The sequence below is a fragment of the Staurois parvus genome, unplaced genomic scaffold (genome assembly GCF_062004578.1).
Source record: "Staurois parvus isolate SC_StPar_1 unplaced genomic scaffold, SC_StPar_1.0 ptg000262l, whole genome shotgun sequence".
Lineage (NCBI taxonomy): Eukaryota > Metazoa > Chordata > Amphibia > Anura > Ranidae > Staurois > Staurois parvus.
This window is the reverse complement of record NW_028318058.1, coordinates 3,911,750-3,931,757: the sequence shown is the minus strand read 5'-3', so window position 1 is coordinate 3,931,757 and position 20,008 is coordinate 3,911,750. Positions and strand designations below refer to the sequence as shown.

The following is a 20,008-nucleotide window of genomic DNA, read 5'->3' as shown; positions in this document are numbered from 1 at the left end:
TTATTTACCCCTAATGTACTCTAATCAGCGCTAGGTACCTCCTTATTCTCTTTCCCTATTTAATTAAATAAGGTGTTAATTAGGGCTGATTAGAGTAAACTAGGTGTTAATAAGGGGTTAAACAAAGGAACATTTAAGTTAAAAAAAAAAAAAGTTTTTTTTCTTGTTAGTTTGCTTTAACTGATTTCATCTGCAGGTCAAAGTTCATCCCTTTGATCTGTAAATGAATGATCAGGTACAAAATGAAACATTTTTCTTTTGAGCAATGTTGTTGATAAAAATCACCAGACTGCTTTAGTTTGCCAGCTCCATCTGTCAGAACTTTCTCTAAGTACTCAGCAATGCAGCTTTGACTAATCAGTCATGGTGCACTATTCCTCCTGCTAAAACCAATGATGGGGCACTATTCCTCCTGTTAAAACCAATGATGGGCGGAGTTTTCTCCCACTGATGCTGGGACATTTTCAACTCACACAGTATGCCCGCCCTAAATCCTTAAGGACATTAAACTGGTCCTTTGTTTAAAATGTTTGGCGACCCCTGTTCTAGTACATAGCAGGAATTTTTTTTTTTTTATAAACCTAGTACCTGGCTAACTTGGCAAAATAATTGACAGAGGCACTATAGAAAAAAATCTGGGAAACTCATCTATGTAAAACAGAAACATTTAAAGGGTGAGTGGCGATATTGCATAATGTATTACTGAGCATAAAATGTGATGAAACAGTGTAAACTGTAAAGCACACTAATAATGCACCTTGCACACCATGGATAATGAGTTAAATCTAGAAACCCATCCTGCATGGTTTGGCAAAATCAATTCTAGCATTTTTTGGACTACTATATAAAGATATTGTATTTTCTAACAGAAATGACAAAAAAAAAAATAATAATAATATTTTTAACAATGCATAATTTAGCATCAATCTCAACATAAAATGACAAAGACAGTAATATTTCTTGTTTTCAAATAAATGCATTTTAGAGCCACTGTGTTTCAGCTCTGGTTCACACTGATGCGAATGTGATGCGGTTTAGAATACTCAGATTTGCATGTCAAGTGCTTTTACATAGTGTTCTATGTAGGCAGTTCACCTCTATTCATTATGATGCGGTTAAAAAAAGCCTTCTGTGCTTGTTTAGTGCAGTGCGGTGCGAATGTGAGCTCCATAGACTTCAGCAGAACCTTAGTTAAAAACGTACTCCTCGTTCACATGTATGCAAATATTAATTTTTTTCTTCTCTGCAACTCTGCCCAAAACCCCTCCTCTCCTCTCTCCTCACTTACTGTCCATGTACTTGTCCATGTGCTCACTGTAAGCATGGCCTCCAGACACAAGAATAGTGCAGCTGACAGTGAGTAGTTGATCCGACTTGTCCGGCAAAGGCCATACATTTTGATGACTGCAGGGATCCTCAATACAAGAACAATAGCAGGAAGAACAGAGGCTGGGATGCGATTGCTCACATTATGTTTCCAGATTGGGACAAATTACAGGTTAGGGGGGTTAGAGGTTAGTGGGGATTTGGGTTTAGGGTTAGAGGTTAGTGGGGATTTGGGGTTAAGATTAGAGGTTAGTGGGGATTTGGGGTTAGTGGGTATGGGGTTAGGGGGGTAAATGGGTTAGTGGGGATTTGGGGTTAGTGGGTATGGGGTTAGGGGGGTAAATGGGTTAGTGGGGATTTGGGGTTAGGGGTTGGTGGGGGTTAGGGGTTAGTGGGGAGTTGGGGTTAGCGGGTTAGGGGTTATTGGGGATTTGGGGTTAGGGGTTAGTGGGGGTGAGGGGTTAGTGGGGATTTGGGATTGGGGGGTAAGAGGTTAGTGGGGATTTGTGGTAAGGGGGTAAGTGGGGGTTAGGGGTTAGTAGGGAATTGGGGTTAGGTGGTTAGATGTTAGTGGGGATTTGGGGTTAGGGGGGTTAGGGGTTAGTGGGGACTTGGGGTTAGGGGGGTTAGAGGTTGAGTGGGGATTTGGGGTTGGGGGGGTCAGGGGTTAGTGGGGATTTGGGGTTAGGGGGGTTAGGGATTAGTGGGGATTTGGGGTTAGGGGGGTTAGAGGTTAGTGGGGATCTGAGGTTGGGGGTTAGAGGTTAGGGGTTATTTGGGGTTAGGGGGGTTAGAGGTTAGTGGGGATTTGGGGTTGGGGGGTTAGGGGTTAGTGGGGATTTTGGGGTAAGGGGGGTAAAGGGGGATTAAGGTTTAGTTGTGATTTGGGATTAGGGTATGTATGTTTTTTTTTCCCCAGACGTGACCACAAATGAAAGAAATACATAACACTTGTGCACATCTCAACCATATGTAATTTATTTTCAAAAAATGAAATTAACACAGCATGCAAAATTGTCAGCAAAGTGTATTATATTTTTTTATGCAATAGCCTCAAGTTGCCATGACACTTGACCTGCTGTAGACATGAAGTAGTCAGTGAAAACCTCATGAATGTTGGCACCACTGGTGTTGCCTCTAGTTATGCACCATTGTGCCCCTTCCAAATTGTGCATCAACAAATCTTCAATCAGGTAGCCATCTCGAGCTCGTACAAAATTGTGAAGAACACATGTTGCTTTGACAGCAGCAATAGCATTGTCCATGGTTAGGACTATAGGGGTATGCAGCAACCGCCACTTTTTTGCAAGTATCCCGAATCCACACTCCACAATGCGTCATGCCCTCGTGAAACGATAATTAAATATCCTCTTCTCCACAGTAAGTGAGCGATTGGCATGGGTCTAAGAAGGTGCTCACAGATAGAGAAGGCCTCGTCACCAATGAAGACACATGGTAGGAATGGCTGCCTTGTTCCGGAAATGGACAGTCATTTGGAAGGTCTAGAGTATTGTTACGAAGAATTTGCCCAAATGTTGAATGGGAAAAAATATTTGAGTCTGAGCTGCTGCCATATGAACCAATGTCAATATATGTAAAAGAATTATTTGCATCGGCCACTGCCAGCAGGACAAACGAGAAACATTTCTTGTAGTTGAAGTATTTGGTGCCACCAGCAACTGGCTTCACTGTACAAATATGTTTGCCATCTACTGCACCCACACAATTTGGAAAGTTTCAGCACTCCCAAAAAGCTGTGCTATATTTTTGTTGTTTTTTTCATAACCAGATCTTTCAAGACATCCCAGATGAATCTGCATGTTTGATGGACAATTGCGCTCATGGTTGATTTCCCCAGCTTGAATTCATAGTGTAGGCTGGCTAAAGAATTGCCAGTAGCTAGGTACCTGAAAGGAAAGAGACACATAATTATTTATGTATTTTATGTTTTTTAGTAACTGACATACGTACAAGGTGGCATAGTGTGAGGGATACATACAGGAAGTATCTCAGAGAAGAACGTGAGAGAAGTGGAACAGCGGCCACAGATAAACGTCCCTATGTGTTTGTCAGCAACCTTGACTTCCTAAAGCCGATCTTGGAATTGAGGAGGTAAGCTAGCATCTATCAGACCTATGTATGTTAATCTTAACCCACTGAGTTACTTAAAAAAGAATTATATGACAGCACACAGTCAAGTTGGGAGGAGAAGGAAGAGGAAGGTTATGAAGAAGGGGAAGAGGAAGCAATGGCATGTAGCAATACTGAAGACTTATCTATGGAGCTGCATGTTCTTGATGAATCTACATCATCCATTCCACGTGTTAAAGAACCTGCAGAGGCTGAGGCTTCCACTCCAACCAGTCAACGGTCTAGTACAAGGTCTATTTCCCACAGCAGACGTTCTGCTTCTAGATCTCATGGGGTGGAGAACATGGACAGTGCTGATAGACTGCTTACTATTGTGTCTTGTATTTCCATACAAATGGAAGCACAGCGCTGTCCACACACATTATTTGCACAGTTTGGTGCCCCTTTTGAAGGAGGTTTTACCAGAACGATACTTTGAGATGCGTATATCAGTCCAGCAGTGTATCCATTCTTTCAGTTTCCACCGCCAGCTCAGAATCCAAACAGAGGAAGCATCATCTGCCCCACCAGTAATTTCCTTTCCTTCTGCCCCAAAACAACCCCACAAACATACACTTCCAGCTTTGATTTCCCTACTAGTATTTATGAAACTCCTCATAGAATACCTTATCCCATCCCTTCACCTATTCCATCTGTAATTGCCCCCCAAGCAGACCTCCTGAAATACTTACAAATTGTTATCAATTGTTCCTCCCAAGTAGACCACCCCAACTCTACACACCATTTCATTCCACTTCAGTCCAATATCTCCCTCCCAGCAGACCAACTGAACTACACGCACAACTGTATCCAACCTATCCACAATGCCCCCACCCCAAGCAAACCTCCTGAACAAGCAACAGATAATCCAAGGTATCCCCTCACAGATTCCCTGACAAACCACTGCTTTCCACATATGACCAATATCCAAGCACCCCCACCCCCCCAAATTTAAGACCCCTGCTCCCCATTCACACCTGATACCTTGTAACACTAATGAGTCACTTGACAGCGGGGAGGGAAAATGGCTAATTGGACATTTACAATTAAGGGTGTACTCACTTTTGCTGCCAGCGGTTTAGACATTAATGGCTGTGTGTTGGGTTATTTTGAGGGGACAGCAAATTTACATTGTTATACAAGCTGTACACTCACTACTTTACATTGTAGCAAAGTGTCATTTCTTCAGTGTTATCACATGAAAAGATAGAATAAAATATTTACAAAAATGTGAGGGGTGGACTCACTTCTGTGAGATACTGTAATTGAAGAACTTCTCTTCATGTGCATGGAGGTCTTGATTAGAGATGAGCGAATCAAACTCGGCGAAGTGGAATTAGTTTTGAATATTAGGAAAATTTAGGAAAATGCGCGAATCTAAATTATTCCAAAAATGGCGGCGACATGTGCGGCGACGGAGCGGGGATCTCTGGGAAGGCGCGCAGACAAGGCACGCTGACCCATAATGCATTCATTCATGACATGTGATCGCATTAGCCAATCAGCAGCCAGCCAGCCAGCACTGTGTAATGGTGGAGCTATAAATTGCGGCCATCTTACAATTCTCCATTTGCCTCTGGTCATTCAAGAGAGACAGACCTCTCTGTATTAGGGACACAGAATCGTTACTTAGGGACACAGAACCGTTACTTAGGGACACAGGACCGTTACTTAGGGACACAGAACTGTTACTTAGGGACACAGAACCGTTACTTAGGGACACAGAACCGTTACTTAGGGACACACAATCGTTACTTAGGGACACAGAACCGTTACTTAGGGACACAGAACCATTACTTAGGGACACAGAACCATTACTTAGGGACACACAATCATTACTTAGGGACACAGAACCGTTACTTAGGGACACAGAACCGTTACTTAGGAACACAGAACCGTTACTTAGGGACACAGAATTGTTACTCAGGGACAGACACAGAATTGTTACTCAGGGACAGACACAGAATTGTTACTCAGGGACAGACACAGAATTGTTATTGAGGGACACAGAATTGTTACTGAGGGACACAGAATTGTTACTGAGGGACACAGAATTGTTACTCAGGGACAGACACAGAATTGTTACTCAGGGACAGACACAGAATTGTTACTGAGGGACACAGAATTGTTACTGAGGGACACAGAATTGTTACTCAGGGACAGACACAGAATTGTTACTCAGGGACAGACACAGAATTGTTACTCAGGGACAGACACAGAATTGTTACTGAGGGACACAGAATTGTTACTGAGGGACACAGAATTGTTACTGAGGGACACAGAATTGTTACTCAGGGACAGACACAGAATTGTTACTCAGGGACAGACACAGAATTGTTACTCAGGGACAGACACAGAATTGTTACTGAGGGACACAGAATTGTTACTGAGGGACACAGAATTGTTACTGAGGGACACAGAATTGTTACTCAGGGACAGACACAGAATTGTTACTCAGGGACAGACACAGAACTGTTACTCAGGGACAGACACAGAATTGTTACTCAGGGACAGACACAGAATTGTTACTCAGGGACAGACACAGAATTGTTACTGAGGGACAGACACAGAATTGCTACTGAGGGACACAGAATTGTTACTGAGGGACACAGAATTGTTACTGAGGGACACATAATTGTTACTCAGGGACAGACACAGAATTGTTACTCAGGGACAGACACAGAATTGTTACTCAGGGACAGACACAGAATTTTTACTCAGGGACAGACACAGAATTGTTACTGAGGGACACAGAATTGTTACTGAGGGACAGACACAGAATTGTTACTCAGGGACAGACACAGAATTGTTACTCAGGGACAGACACAGAATTGTTACTCAGGGACAGACACAGAATTGTTACTGAGGGACACAGAATTGTTACTGAGGGACACAGAATTGTTACTCAGGGACAGACACAGAATTGTTACTCAGGGACAGACACAGAATTGTTACTCAGGGACAGACACAGAATTGTTACTGAGGGACACAGAATTGTTACTGAGGGACACAGAATTGTTACTCAGGGACAGACACAGAATTGTTACTCAGGGACAGACACAGAATTGTTACTCAGGGACAGACACAGAATTGTTACTGAGGGACACAGAATTGTTACTGAGGGACACAGAATTGTTACTGAGGGACACAGAATTGTTACTCAGGGACAGACACAGAATTGTTACTCAGGGACAGACACAGAATTGTTACTGAGGGACACAGAATTGTTACTGAGGGACACAGAATTGTTACTGAGGGACACAGAATTGTTACTCAGGGACAGACACAGAATTGTTACTCAGGGACAGACACAGAACTGTTACTCAGGGACAGACACAGAATTGTTACTCAGGGACAGACACAGAATTGTTACTCAGGGACAGACACAGAATTGTTACTGAGGGACAGACACAGAATTGCTACTGAGGGACACAGAATTGTTACTGAGGGACACAGAATTGTTACTGAGGGACACATAATTGTTACTCAGGGACAGACACAGAATTGTTACTCAGGGACAGACACAGAATTGTTATTCAGGGACAGACACAGAATTTTTACTCAGGGAAAGACACAGAATTGTTACTGAGGGACACAGAATTGTTACTGAGGGACAGACACAGAATTGTTACTCAGGGACAGACACAGAATTGTTACTCAGGGACAGACACAGAATTGTTACTCAGGGACAGACACAGAATTGTTACTGAGGGACACAGAATTGTTACTCAGGGACAGACACAGAATTGTTACTCAGGGACAGACACAGAATTGTTACTCAGGGACAGACACAGAATTGTTACTGAGGGACACAGAATTGTTACTGAGGGACACAGAATTGTTACTCAGGGACAGACACAGAATTGTTACTCAGGGACAGACACAGAATTGTTACTCAGGGACAGACACAGAATTGTTACTGAGGGACACAGAATTGTTACTGAGGGACACAGAATTGTTACTCAGGGACAGACACAGAATTGTTACTCAGGGACAGACACAGAATTGTTACTCAGGGACACAGAATTGTTACTGAGGGACACAGAATTGTTACTGAGGGACACAGAATTGTTACTCAGGGACAGACACAGAATTGTTACTCAGGGACAGACACAGAATTGTTACTCAGGGACAGACACAGAATTGTTACTGAGGGACACAGAATTGTTACTGAGGGACACAGAATTGTTACTGAGGGACACAGAATTGTTACTCAGGGACAGACACAGAATTGTTACTCAGGGACAGACACAGAACTGTTACTCAGGGACAGACACAGAATTGTTACTCAGGGACAGACACAGAATTGTTACTCAGGGACAGACACAGAATTGTTACTGAGGGACAGACACAGAATTGTTACTGAGGGACACAGAATTGTTACTGAGGGACACAGAATTGTTACTGAGGGACACATAATTGTTACTCAGGGACAGACACAGAATTGTTACTCAGGGACAGACACAGAATTGTTACTCAGGGACAGACACAGAATTGTTACTGAGGGACACAGAATTGTTACTCAGGGACAGACACAGAATTGTTACTCAGGGACAGACACAGAATTGTTACTCAGGGACAGACACAGAATTGTTACTGAGGGACACAGAATTGTTACTGAGAGACACAGAATTGTTACTCATGGACACAAAATTGTTACTCAAGGACAGACACAGAATTGTTACTGAGGGACACAGAATTGTTACTGAGGGACACAGAATCGTTACTCAGGGACACAGAATTGTTACTGAGGGACACAGAATTGTTACTGAGGGACACAGAATTGTTACTCAGGGACACAGAATTGTTACTCAGGGACACAGAATTGTTACTCAGGGACAGACACAGAATTGTTACTGAGGGACACAGAATTGTTACTCAGGGACAGACACAGAATTGTTACTCAGGGACAGACACAGAATTGTTACTCAGGGACAGACACAGAATTGTTACTCAGGGACAGACACAGAATTGTTACTGAGGGACACAGAATTGTTACTGAGGGACACAGAATTGTTACTCAGGGACAGACACAGAATTGTTACTCAGGGACAGACACAGAATTGTTACTCAGGGACAGACACAGAATTGTTACTCAGGGACACAGAATTGTTACTGAGGGACACAGAATTGTTACTCAGGGACAGACACAGAATTGTTACTCAGGGACAGACACAGAATTGTTACTCAGGGACAGACACAGAATTGTTACTGAGGGACACAGAATTGTTACTGAGGGACACAGAATTGTTACTGAGGGACACAGAATTGTTACTGAGGGACACAGAATTGTTACTCAGGGACAGACACAGAATTGTTACTCAGGGACAGACACAGAACTGTTACTCAGGGACAGACACAGAATTGTTACTCAGGGACAGACACAGAATTGTTACTCAGGGACAGACACAGAATTGTTACTGAGGGACAGACACAGAATTGTTACTGAGGGACACAGAATTGTTACTGAGGGACACAGAATTGTTACTGAGGGACACATAATTGTTACTCAGGGACAGACACAGAATTGTTACTCAGGGACAGACACAGAATTGTTACTCAGGGACAGACACAGAATTGTTACTCAGGGACAGACACAGAATTGTTACTGAGGGACACAGAATTGTTACTCAGGGACACAGAATTGTTACTCAGGGACAGACACAGAATTGTTACTGAGGGACACAGAATTGTTACTGAGGGACACAGAATTGTTACTCAGGGACACAGAATTGTTACTCAGGGACAGACACAGAATTGTTACTGAGGGACACAGAATTGTTACTGAGGGACACAGAATTGTTACTCAGGGACAGACACAGAATTGTTACTGAGGGACACAGAATTGTTACTGAGGGACACAGAATTGTTACTGAGGGACACAGAATTGTTACTCAGGGACACAGAATTGTTACTCAGGGACAGACACAGAATTGTTACTGAGGGACACAGAATTGTTACTCAGGGACAGACACAGAATTGTTACTGAGGGACACAGAATTGTTACTGAGGGACACAGAATTGTTACTGAGGGACACAGAATTGTTACTCAGGGACACAGAATTGTTACTCAGGGACAGACACAGAATTGTTACTGAGGGACACAGAATTGTTACTCAGGGACACAGAATCGTTGAATTAAAGAGTATGTCAGGGACTTCCGGTTCCGGCGCCGCATGTAGCAGGGGCGGTATCCCGCGGCTCCGGCATACCCCGGCATATAACGCCCGCTTCCTGCACCGGAGAGCCTCAGCATTAGGCACGAAGGTGCCCCCTGTTGACCCGCTACTCGATCCCCATGGATCGGTACCTGAAACCGGCGGCACCCGGCCACGATCCCGCCGCGATTCCTGGGAGGGATGTCTCTCCCTCTCCTGCAGCCAAGATGGCCGCCGAACACGCTGCTGAGGGCGGCTGCAGCAGTGGCACCACAGGTCCCAGGGCGGACAGCAGTAATGTGGAGATGGACACACAGCCAGGGACAGACCATGGATCAGGTAGGAGGGAACCACAACCTCCCCATACCCCCGCACTGGGGCATGCAGGCACCTGTAGTCCTACAGATCAGCAGGGCTATGAAAAAATTGCACAAGCCGTTGCCTCTCTATTATTGCCTACCATTACACAGGCTGTGGATAGGGCTGTGACCCAAGGCATAGAACATCTTAGAAGGGATCTCGGCGAAAACGTAAAGCGCATTTCAGATGTAGAACACCGCCTCTCTGATTTGGAGGATGAATTTCAAGCTATGCAGGCAGGAGTTACACAATCTAAACGTGAGCAACAAAGTATTCTGGACAAACTGGATGACTTAGAAAATCGGTCACGTAGAAACAATTTACGCGTAGTGGGTCTCCCAGAATCCTATAATTCGGGCTTGCTAGCTGAAATCTGCTCTAAACGTATACCTGCTGCACTAGGCATACTGACACCATGCCAGGTCGAAAGGGCTCACCGGCTAGGCGCACCTTCCAATGATAGACGTACGCCACGCTCAATAATTGTCAAATATCTCAATTACGCGGACCGGCTTGCTATACTAAATTCATTCTGTAATTCACGTTCCCTACAGCTGGATGGGCATAAGCTTTTACTTTTTGCAGATTATTCCCAAGAAGTTTCCCGCAAAAGAAAAGCGTTTCAATCAATTTGCGCCATACTGTTTCAAAAGGGGGTCAAATTCACTCTGGCATATCCTGCCACACTACGCTTCACCACGCCCACAGGGGAACCCAAATCGTACACACACCCAGAGGAAGCCCTTTTGTTCCTGCAGAATTTAACCGACAACCTGGGCCCTCGACAAATACAGCAGTCACCACGTGACCCCGGTCCGAGAGACCAACGCAGTCCTCGAAAAGAGCCGCCTAAGCGCCAACGCATCAACTTCTCACCGGCAAAGCATAGGCCGCCTTAATTTCCGCTGATAATTTTCCCTACAGGTTCACGTTTTAGCGGTTATTGATTCATGTAATGGTACTCCTCTGTCTTATTTTGTGGCTACCTACATGCTCCGTTCTGTTTAGATACACCTAAGGTTCTTTGGCTCGTTTTTATATCCGCTCACAATGTTATGGCGCATTTACTTTTCTCCTTGACTGCTGTGCCGATGTTGAGCACGGGCTGCATCTCACCCACAGGTGCTGCCGAACCGCACAATAATTTGGGGCCTCCCTTCTCTTCCCGTTTGCTGATAGACAAGGCTGCCCTTCGGTGCAGGTTTTACATCTTGCCTCCTCCGGTAACGCAGGTTAAGGAGCAAAGATATCATGCGGAATAATGTGAAGTCCATGAAACTTATGCTGTTTGTTAATGTTTTGTCTGTATTTGACCCCTGTTGGGCCATTCTGACAGATGTTTTTTCCCCTTCCCCCTCCTCTTTCTGTCGCTTTTCCCATTTCACTATCCACATACCCGGAGACCCCATGCTGTGCCAACCTTTAGCAATGCAACGAGCGATCGGGAATCTTAGAAAGGAACACGTTGAGTTACCACCTTACAGAGCTCCTATTTCATTGCTGAACACCCCTTGGCCTATATTCGCATGCTTCATGTAGTATCATGGAATGTAAAGGGTCTGAGATCACCCCATAAACGTATGGCCATTCTACGCCATCTCAAACGCTTGAAAGCGGATATTGCGTTTCTCCAAGAAACTCATTTAAGCCAATCAGATTTTTCGCGCATGAAAAAACTATGGGTCGGTCAGGTACTGGGCTCACCTACAAACAACCGCAAGGCGGGGGTGCTTATCCTCATACATAAACGCCTCACCCCAGACATTAGATCGCTAGTTACGGATGAGGAGGGGCGGTACGTTGCTGTACACATTAACTTGGATTCCTCTCCTCTAGTCTTAGCCAACGTTTATGCACCAAATTCTGCACCTAAACCGTTCTTCCAAGATTTGTCCTCAAAACTGTCACATTTTACGCACCTTCCACTGGTGTTAGGAGGAGACTTCAACCAATGTATGAACACTCAGGAAGACAAATTGAAACCAGGCTTTCCTAGTTGCCCTCCTCCTTCCGCTCTCTCCCCAACTCACTCACTATTGTCTGAATTTACAGAAGCGCTACAGCTTACGGACGTTTGGCGTCTGACCCATCCAGATGGTAGAGATTTTACTTTTTACTCCCCCGTCCATCATACTTTGTCCAGAATTGATTACTTCCTTGTCAACTCTCCCTCACTACAAAGCATTAGGGACTCCGCTATACACGATATAGCGATTTCTGATCACTCCCCGATTTCAGTCTCCATTCAGCAGGCACAACATAATCATCGTTCGCGCACTTGGCGTTTCCCGTCCTTCCTAGCAAACAATCGGGACCTACTCCGGGCTTTGAACACTGCCTGGGATGAGTTCTGCGACACAAACGCACAACATCGAACAAACCCTAACCTCTTTTGGGAGACGGGCAAGGCGGTCCTACGAGGTCGAATCATAGCGTTCACTTCCACGTATAAGAAAAATCTTCTTCGTAACTACACAACAGCGAGCCTGCGTCTCCAACAGGCACAGAGGGACATGGCAAGTCTTAACTCCCATGAAAATAGGAAAGCATGGGCGGAGGCCAAGCAACATTTTGACACTTGGGCAGCGGCCCAGGAAGCCGTGCATAAATCGCATATTGACCTCCGTTACCATAAATTCGGCAATAAACCGGGCAAGCTGCTAGCTAGGCTCTGCAAAAAACCGTTCACTCCCACTCTCATTACAGCGTTGAAAGATGCACAGGGAATGTTGCAGGGCGACCCCTTAGATATTATTTCCATTTTAGAAAATTTCTACCAAAACCTGTACGGCTCAGACCCAATAGACACTAGTAAAGCCACCTCTTTTCTGGACCTCATCCAGCTGCCACAGATAGATTCTGCTACACTCCAAGCTTTGAATGCTCCCATCACTCAGTCAGATATATCCCAAGCTATAAAATCGCTCACGACTGGTAAAGCCCCGGGACCTGATGGCTACACAGCCGAGTTTTACAAACTCATGTCTGATACTCTCTCCCCTACATTGCAATCGGTTTTTCAAGGTATTCAGTTGGGAGGGAACTATCTCCCCTCAGGTCTTCAAGCACATATCAAACTGATTGCAAAAAAAGACAAAGATCCGACGGAACCGGGTTCATATCGGCCGATATCCTTGCTAAACCTCGACGCGAAACTCATGTCCAAAATTATAGCATCGCGCCTTGCAACAATATTGCCAGATCTCATTCATCCCTCACAAGCGGGATTTGTGCAGGGGCGCTCGGCAGCGTCAAATATCCGCAAAGTGATCTCTGTTTTGAGCCAAACCTCGACCGGCACACCCCATGATGCGGCTATCATTTCCTTAGACGCCGAAAAGGCATTCGATAACGTTAACTTTGAATGGCTTTTCTTAACATTACGGAGATTTGGATTTGATGGTTCTTTTCTACATGTGATTCAAGCCATGTATTCATCCCCTTCAGCCCAGGTTATTGCAGCGGGTCACATATCCAATCCCATCGCGCTTCACAAAGGCACTAGACAGGGATGCCCGCTTTCCCCGTTACTTTTTAACTTGGCTCTGGAACCTCTCCCACGATTCTTATTATTTCATTCAAACCTTCATGGCATCACCATTGGGGATCAGGAGTTGAGACTTGCCCTGTTCGCTGATGACATTTTAATTTTTACCTCGCACCCGTCCCTCGACTTACCCTATATTCAACATATTTTTTCTTCCTTCCGCTTTTGTTCAGGGCTTCGCATAAATTTCTCTAAAAGTGAGGTGCTTCCGCTATTCCACGCGCGCCCCCCGACATGGTCGCAGACTTCGGTATTCAAAATCGCTAACAGGTGTATCACTTATCTAGGCATTAAGATAGGGAAGTCCGCTTCGTCTCTGTACACACTAAACTACACACCTGTCCTTGCTAAAATTATTGGGGAGTTGGAAATGTGGAAGGATTTACCATTGTCTCTTTTGGGGAGATCTCACCTCTTTAAGATGGTGTGCTTCCCAAAACTTCTTTACCCACTTCAAACCATACCCCTTCTACTACGACATAGTGACATAACGAGATTGAATCGGGCAATTTCCAATTTTCTTTGGAAAGGCAAACGTCCTCGCATAGCACTTGCCAAACTATTTCTACCACGTAGTGAGGGAGGCTCTGGCCTTCCAAATGTTCGAGCTTACAACCTGTCATGTCTTCTACGTATAAGTCTGGACTGGCTCACCCACTCCTCCCAGTACTCTAATTTCCGCATTGAATCGGCCCTAGCACGCCCTTATGACCTCTCGGCCCTATTGCACTCCAATGTTAATTCCTTGCCAGCGCATCTAAAACATAACACACTCTTTCGTGACACCCTTATCACTTGGAGGGAGGTCAGGCGCAAATTGGGGGTTTCTCCGTGGCTCTCTCGCTTTCTCCCTATTCATCGTAATCCTTCATTTACCCCTCCGCAATTACATGATGCCTATGGTACCTGGACAGCTCAGAATTTAACCCTGATACAACACCTCTACGATACTTCAACGGGTACACCGAAACCTCTCAACAGCATCCTTCAAACTTATGGACTACCAGCACACCACTTCTTCTACATTCTTCAAGTAAGGAACTTTGTCAACTCCGTTGTGCCTAATAAAGCAATTAGATTTCAGTCGACGTTTATTGATGTCTTGGCAAAGTCTCGAAAATATAAAATAGCAAACATCTACAGACCTCTAAACCTTCTGTGCGCCAAACCTTTCGAATCCTTCAATGCAGTAAAATCCTGGATCAAGGCGTTCGATAATAGCTTGACGGCGGAACAGCTGCTCTCAGGCTTTAACTCCACCTGTGCCTTCAACCACAACGAATTTTGGCGTGAGCAACAGCTAAAGATTCTTCACCGTGCCTATATGCCATGCATCTACTCTAAAAACGATCCGGCTCTCTCAGCCTGCCCTCTATGCGGTAGTCAATCTCCGTCATTAAAACACAGACTCTGGCTTTGTCCAGCCATTGCGGCATTCTGGAAACAAGTGGTTAACTTCATACATGTCATTACTTCTTTCCGATTACCTATCCACCCGTTACCACTCCTCTTTGGCTTCCTGGAACAACCAGTCATTGGCCTCTTCTCATCTCAAACGTCGTCCTTCAGGAACAACAAAGCCTGGATATCCTCATGTCTACTTGTAGCAAGACGGGCTATTCTTCGGAAGTGGATCTCCAACTGCCTTCCATCCTTGGCTGACATTAAGCAGGAACTCAACTTCCTTCTACGTCTTGACAAACTAAATTTAATAATGTCTCCGACTTCCTCTAAGGAGTCTCAATACCTAGGCAAATGGACTTCCTATATCACAGGTTCTCTATCCGTACGTGAACAGGCATTCTTTCTTCAAGATCCATGTTGCTCGAACCGCCCAATGTATCAGTCTGTAAACTCGTCGGCATTGGGTCATTCATCTTTTTGATTAGGTTATACCGTTTTTGCATTGCTAAACTGTAGATGGTACAATGTTTTTCTCCACTGTTCTCCTCCTCTTTATCCATAGGCCCACTTATGTTATCTGGAATGTGAACTCTCCGAGATATCTCTTGTGACGGAACCCACAAGTCCTGATTTCTGCCTCCGTTTTCCTTTCTGTAGCTTCTCTACTACTTTTTTTTTTCTTTTTCATTCTGGTCGGACAGGTCCCCGGGTAACCCTCCACTCTCCCCCTTATTCCTTTAACCTAGCAATCGCATTCACCTATTATTTTTTATTTATTTTTTTTTTTTTTCATACCAGTTCTCATTCATACCACCTATTCTGATTGCTTTCTCTGCTCACGATTCTTCCCCCCCTATACTTTTATCTTCACTCTCCAGCTTTCCTATTTTTTTATACACTCCTAATTCTTACATCCTTGGGTCTTTCTTCTTTTTTTTTTTCTGATCCTTCCTCGATATGATAATGTTGGGCAAATTCACTCGTCCTGTGTCACCTCTGTTTTATATAAGAGCTACGCACTCATCACTCTCACGTATTCTTTTTCCGTCACCTACTTATGCAAGCTCTATGCTCCAGCAATCCTCAAACGTCTCTCATGTCTGCTTCTATTTTTTTAAGTTTGTGTTATTTTCCATCAGCTAACCTTTATGACTCGATACATTTGATGTAATATTCATGTCATAACTGCCTCATCATTTTGACTTTTCCTACCTTGTCCTTTCTTGTTAAACCTTAATAAATTTTCTTGAAAAAAAAAAAAAAGAGTATGTCAGACAACACGCAGAGGAGTGGCAGAGGAGGCAATGTTTTAGGAGCGAGCAGACGTGGCAGCAGAGGAAGGGGTCGAGGCAGCACTAGTCGCAGCCAGAGGCCAGTGCTCCCGGTGTCATCCAGCGGTCGTGTCTCCACCGACAACCCTGCCGTCATCGATTGGTTGGCTCGGTCGTCTTCCTCTTCCCAGGTCACCTCTGACACCTACAGCCAACGGTCGGTGGGTACGTCAGACACAACCGTTAGTTGGCATGGCCCGGGAGCAAGCCCACTGAAATCACGTGTCCTCTACCTGCCCCTGTCCTTTGGTGTTCCCTCACCAAGCGAAGTATCGCATGCTGTGGGCTCAGCCCCACTGTACAGTGAGGAAGAGCTAACAGAGGGCGGTCAGGAACGGGGGGAGACATCCGCCTCTTCAGCAGCCAGGCGAAGAAGTAGTGGCGAGGAGAGTGGCTCGGTAGCCGGTCTAGAGACAGGTCTGTCTCGTGACCCACACGCAGCCGAGGGGGCTAGTAGTGAGGCGGAGACCCTAATTGATGATGATGAGGCTGATCGCACTTGGCAGCCTCGTCGTCATCAGGCTATTGCTTCCGCATCATCTGGAGAAGAGGGTGGAAGCTTGGCAGCGAGCAAAACAGTCGGTGGGTTGCCCAGGAGGCAGCAGGGTCGCAGCAGTGTCAGTGGAGGCAAACGGCCACGGAGTACAGCACCAGCTCCACTGCAGCCTACCACCACGGCCAGTAGTGGTGCCAGTGTGCACGGAGGAAGTAGCAGTCAGCCAGTGAGGAGTAGCGGGGGCAAAGTTTCCTACTCAGCGGTGTGGCAATTTTTTGTCAAGCCGCCCGAGAAAATAAACGTAGCCGTATGTCGACTATGTGGCCAGAAAGTCAAGCGTGGCCAGGGGGCCCATGTTGGGACTACAGCGTTGCGTCAGCATATGCAGCGTCGCCATTTGGTGGCCTGGGAAAACCGTGATAAAGATACGGCGGTTCTGCCTGCCTCCTCATGCTGCTGCCAGGTCCAGAGTGTGTCATGGGTCCCTGTACGGCCTCCCATTGCTGCTGTCTCCATCGCCACACTCTGCCATGTGCCACTTTCAGGTCTCCTCACACTGCTGGTGTGTTCCATTTTGTCATAGGGTGCTGGCAGATTACGGGCCTCCCATTGCTGCTGCCAGGCCCGTAATCTGCCATGGGCCCCCGTACCGCCTTCTCATGCTGCTGCCAGGTCAAGAGTCTCTCATGGGTCCCTGTACGGCCTCCCATTGCTGCTGTCTCCATCGCCACACTCTGCCATGTGCCACTTTCAGGTCTCCTCACACTGCTGGTGTGTTCCATTTTGTCATAGGGTGCTGGCAGATTATGGGCCTCCCATTGCTGCTGCCAGGCCCGTAATCTGTCATGGGCCCCTGTACCACCTCCTCATGCTGCTGCCAGGCCCGTAATCTGTCATGGGTCCCTGTACGGCCTCCCATTGCTGCTGTCTCCATCGCCACACTCTGCCATGTGCCACTTTCAGGTCTCCTCACACTGCTGGTGTGTTCCATTTTGTCATAGGGTGCTGGCAGATTACGGGCCTCCCATTGCTGCTGCCAGGCACGTAATCTGCCATGGGCCCCCGTACCGCCTCCTCATGCTGCTGCCAGGTCCAGAGTCTCTCATGGGTCCCTGTACGGCCTCCCATTGCTGCTGTCTCCATCGCCACACTCTGCCATGTGCCACTTTCAGGTCTCCTCACACTGCTGGTGTGTTCCATTTTGTCATAGGGTGCTGGCAGATTACGGGCCTCCCATTGCTGCTGCCAGGCCCGTAATCTGACACGGGCCCCCGTACCGCCTCCTCATGCTGCTGCCAGGTCCAGAGTCTCTCATGGGTCCCTGTACGGCCTCCCATTGCTGCTGTCTCCATCGCCACACTCTGCCATGTGCCACTTTCAGGTCTCCTCACACTGCTGGTGTGTTCCATTTTGTCATAGGGTGCTGGCAGATTACGGGCCTCCCATTGCTGCTGCCAGGCCCGTAATCTGCCATGGGCCCCCGTACCGCCTCCTCATGCTGCTGCCAGGTCCAGAGTGTCTCATGGGTCCCTGTACGGCCTCCCATTGCTGCTGTCTCCATCGCCACACTCTGCCATGTGCCACTTTCAGGTCTCCTCACACTGCTGGTGGGTTCCATTTTGTCATAGGGTGCTGGCAGATTACGGGCCTCCCATTGCTGCTGCCTGGCCCGTAATCTGCCATGGGCCCCCGTACTGCCTCCTCATGCTGCTGCCAGGTCCAGAGTCTCTCGTGGGTCCCTGTACGGCCTCCCATTGCTGCTGACTTCATCGCCAGACTCTGCCATGTGCCACTTTCAGGTCTCCTTACACTGTTGGTGGGTTCCATTTTGTCATAGGGTGCTGGCAGATTACGGGCCTCCCATTGCTGCTGCCAGGCCCGTAATCTGCCATGGGCCCCTGTACCGCCTCCTCATGCTGCTGCCAGGTCCAGAGTGTGTCATGGGTCCCTGTACGGCCTCCCATTGCTGCTGTCTCCATCGCCACACTCTGCCATGTGCCACTTTCAGGTCTCCTCACACTGCTGGTGGGTTCCATTTTGTCATAGGGTGCTGGCAGATTACGGGCCTCCCATTGCTGCTGCCAGGCCCGTAATCTGTCATGGGCCCCTGTACCGCCTCCTCATGCTGCTGCCTGGTCCAGAGTGTCTCATGGGTCCCTGTACAGCCTCCCATTGCAGCTGTCTCCATCGCCACACTCTGCCATGTGCCACTTTCAGGTCTCCTCACATTGCTGGTGGGTTCCATTTTGTCATAGGGTGCTGGCAGATTACGGGCCTCCCATTGCTGCTGCCAGGCCCGTAATCTGTCATGGGCCCCTGTACCGCCTCCTCATGCTGCTGCCAGGTCCAGAGTGTCTCATGGGTCCCTGTACAGCCTCCCATTGCTGCTGTCTCCATCGCCACACTCTGCCATGTGCCACTTTCAGGTCTCCTCACACTGCTGGTGGGTTCCATTTTGTCATAGGGTGCTGGCAGATTACGGGCCTCCCATTGCTGCTGCCAGGCACGTAATCTGCCATGGGCCCCCGTACCGCCTCCTCATGCTGCTGCCAGGTCCAGAGTGTCTCATGGGTCCCTGTACAGCCTCCCATTGCTGCTGTCTCCATCGCCACACTCTGCCATGTGCCACTTTCAGGTCTCCTCACACTGCTGGTGGGTTCCATTTTGTCATAGGGTGCTGGCAGATTACGGGCCTCCCATTGCTGCTGCCAGGCCCGTAATCTGCCATGGGCCCCCGTACCGCCTCCTCATGCTGCTGCCAGGTCCAGAGTGTCTCATGGGTCCCTGTACGGCCTCCCATTGCTGCTGTCTCCATCGCCACACTCTGCCATGTGCCACTTTCAGGTCTCCTCACACTGCTGGTGTGTTCCATTTTGTCATAGGGTGCTGGCAGATTACGGGCCTCCCATTGCTGCTTCCAGGCCCGTAATCTGCCATGGGCCCCCGTACCGCCTCCTCATGCTGCTGCCAGGTCCAGAGTCTCTCATGTGTCCCTGTACGGCCTCCCATTGCTGCTGTCTCCATCGCCACACTCTGCCATGTGCCACTTTCAGGTCTCCTCACACTGCTGGTGGGTTCCATTTTGTCATAGGGTGCTGGCAGATTACGGGCCTCCCATTGCTGCTGCCAGGCCCGTAATCTGCCATGGGCCCCCGTACCGCCTCCTCATGCTGCTGCCAGGTCCAGAGTGTCTCATGGGTCCCTGTACGGCCTCCCATTGCTGCTGTCTCCATCGCCACACTCTGCCATGTGCCAC

General features: G+C 47.2%; 1 pseudogene; it reads right to left on the bottom strand.

Moving 5' to 3' along the window:
* Window positions 1–2,366: 2,366 nt before the first annotated feature.
* On the bottom strand, window positions 2,367–11,302 carry LOC149459352 (uncharacterized; annotated as a pseudogene).
* Window positions 11,303–20,008: the final 8,706 nt, after the last annotated feature.